Below are 3,678 nucleotides of genomic sequence, written 5' to 3'. Positions count from 1 at the left end.
CGAACCAGTGATTGGTTGATTAGGAGTGTGTGCGTGTTAGTCCTGAATGTGGCAAAGCCAATTAGGAGAAGCTCTCGCATCTGCCACATTGTACTAGACCCTCTGTAAACTGATATAAATTTGCTTGTATTATGTCAAGCTTCCTTAAATTTATATTACAATCTCAATTTTGATATTTAAAACTACTTAACATTCAACAAATTTTTAAGCCCTTTGAACTTATGTCTGCCTAAGGCTTCGGTAAAAATACCTGCTATACTTTCTTCTAAATCAACTTATACAATATCAATTTCGTGTTTCATACAACTGTTGTTTACAAAGTTATAATGAGTCTTAATGTACTTTAATTTTTTTGTAAAATTTCCAAACTTTGCAATACTAATCGCTCTAGAATTATCTTCGTACGTATTAACTGTACCATAAAATTCAATATTAAAAACAGGTAACAAATCTTTTTCTACTTTTTATTCACTTACACACTCAGACAATGCTACGAACTCAGCTGATGTTGAGGATTTTGTCACACTATTTTGCCATTTAGATTATCAACAAATTACATTTCCATACATTTGTATGACATAACCTGGACTTGATTTTCTATCAATAATATCTCTTGCACAATCGGCATCAACATAGCAATTTTTAACATTATTAGTGAATTCTTTTCCAAAAACTTATTTAAAATCTTTTGTCAAGTACAAATATTTTAAAATTCTTAAGGCATATTTATAATGAACACTATCATAGCAATTTTTAAATCTGCTTAAATAATTAACACTAAAACTAGTATCAAGTTTAATTCCTAAACTAAAGTATAAAAGAGCTCCAATTGAGTTTCTGTACTTGATTTTATCACATACTAATTACGCAGGTTCTAGTTTTAAATTTTGTTCTATTGGAGAAACATACAATTTAGAATTTTGATATCATATTTTTCTTGCTAGTGTTTCAATATAGTTTTCTGATCAAGTACCATTTTTCTATTTTAGTAGTCATAGTTGACGCTTATACCTAAATTAGTACTTAATCTACCTAAATTTTTTATTTTAAACTTTTTACACAATAATCTTTTATGAAATTCAGCTTTTTTTTATTTTCACAGCAAATTAAAAAGTTATCCACAAAAAGAATCAAATGTATAGTTTCATTTCTATTAGATAATGTATAAAGGCACCAATCACTTTTACTTCTTACAAATCCTAATTTCTTAAGATATGTCTCAAAATATTCATACCAAGCTCTTGGGCTTCCTCTTAATCCACAACGCTTCACCTAATTTTGATACATTATTAGAGCCATTCTCACAGCTTTCTGGCTGTTTTACTTAAACTTCAGATTCGACTTTGCCATTTAAAAAGGCTGTCATAACATTCATTTGTTCGATGATTAAATTCTTCTGACAACAAAAGGAAGGCAAAATTTTCAAAGTTTGCATTAGTTACTGGAGAATAAATATCATCAAATAAATCATTTTGCTGGTATCCTCTTACTTCTAACCTAGCTTTAAAAGCATCGTTAGCCTTGTTAGTATGAACCCATTTTAAATCAAATACTTTTATATCATTTGGTTTATTTACAGAAATCAAAGTTTCATTCTTATCTAGACAATGTATTTTTCTATCCTTTTTTACTTTAGTTGACCATCTTGAATTCAAATTTATATTTTTATCATTGCCCTTTGTACTTAAATCGCCATTTTTGTATTCAACTTTGTTTTTATTTAGACTAATTTTTATTATGTTGTCTTCTGATTCAAACCAATACAATATGTGCCATCTTCGATGATATCAACGTGTCTAGCTACTACTATTTTATTATTTATAAGAACTCTATAACAAACATTTTTATGACCTAATAAAATTCCTAAATCTGCTTTTTTGTCCCATTTTGAATCACATTTTGTATAGGTATTCTAACAAAAACTTTATTTCTAATAACTTTCGTATTTTTAATTCTAGGCTTTTCCCCAAACATAATTTCAAAGGGTTGTCTTATTTTTTTTAATAGTATTAGTAATAATTCTGTTATTCAAATAAGCTACCGTTTTAACTATAACTGGCCTAGAGCGCGCGGTGGCTCAGTCGGCTAGGTCGTGGATTGGCACGTGGGAGACCGTGGTTCGATTCCTGGCCAGTGCGACTTTTTGGGCAAGTACCTCTATGATTTTTCACATGCGATTTTTCACCACGCAATGCTCCTCGAAGAGGGTTTTAGGCGACCTTCTCGCAGCAAAAATTGCCTAATTTTCCCCTACTCCCCTCCTGTATTGAGAGGTCTCCCATCTCTCTCCTTGTTCCTTTCCCAAGTGCTAAGTGCCCATAGTAGTGTCCTTATTAAAGGAGCCGGACGTAGAGCACTATAATATTTAAAAAAAAAAACTATTACTGACCAAAATCTGTTCTTTAACTTTGCCACTTTTCATAAATACCTAGACATATCCATCATGTCCCTATTATAATTTTTTGCCGTTCCATTTAATTCATGTCCAAAAGGTGAACACTTTTTAATAGAAATACTTTTGTCTCTTGACAAATTACTTACATCATAATTAATATACTCTTAGCCGTTATTGCATCTTAAAATCTAATTGTTCAAAAGTACTTTAATCCTTTAACTTCTGGTGGGGTCGTACGGATCATAATACCAATTGTGACTGAATACCTCCAAAAAAATTAGATTGGGAAACAATTTTTCTTGTACAAAATTAAAGCAAAATTTATAACTGTAAGCACCTGCTTTCAATGGCCAGAATTTGTAGGTTTTCACAACTGCTTTTTAGTTTAATATAGCTATAATTGTAGGTAATTATAGCTATTATATATGTAACTATAATAGAGAACTTGCATGCAGCAGGATTCAGTCAACTGATAATGTAGATCGCTAGCGTAATGTCAATTGAACATGTATGAGTTATAATATCACCAATAAATAGTGCATAGATCAAGAAATTAAATATTTTTTGAGCACGTTATTCAAGCTCTCATTCAAATCGATATCACGTGACAGTGACGTAAGAACTTCTGAATTTTCAAGGTTTACTCGACTTGCGATTAATGACGTTAGGTTTTCCTCTGAGGCGTCATTGTTATTCATTGGAATACGCTTCATTCGAAGCAGACAGCAGACTGTTTTTGTTTACTGAGAGAGTTGTTGACACTTGGCGCATCAGTACTACAGTTACCATGAATCCAGGATTTATTAAAAAAACATCCGAAAATTTTCCAAAAGTAGATTTACATATGATGTTAAATTTTATTTCTTCCAACGAGTGCTATGGAGGCATGGAAATGCGTTGCGTAAGAACTCAAAGGTTTTGTCGTATTTTAGCATATCAGATTAATTCAAATTCACAAAAATTTATTATAACATGAAGTATTCTAAATCATTTTGCAGCTAAATTTTTAGAAAACGTTAAATTTTACTGTAACTGTGGATAATCAGAAAATTAAAAAGTTCTTTCAAAATACTTCTGCTTGCATGCATACATTAAAGTGATCCTCACAACAGTGACTAATTTTTCTCAATTTTTTTTCTGGATAACTTACAGCATCGTACCAAAGTTTTTTTCTAATGGGTTGGTTGGGACAACTGAAAAAATCTTTGATTGATTCTCCGCAGTAGTGTTTGTACATCCTGGCCCAAAACAGTAGTTGTACCAGTTAGAATTAGAATTAACTT

The sequence above is a fragment of the Copidosoma floridanum genome, unplaced genomic scaffold (genome assembly GCF_036245765.1).
Source record: "Copidosoma floridanum isolate Cflo_tuat_1 unplaced genomic scaffold, Cflo_Japanese_pri ptg000021l, whole genome shotgun sequence".
NCBI lineage: Eukaryota > Metazoa > Arthropoda > Insecta > Hymenoptera > Encyrtidae > Copidosoma > Copidosoma floridanum.
The sequence above is the reverse complement of the archived record's forward strand: the minus strand, read 5'-3'. Positions refer to the sequence as shown.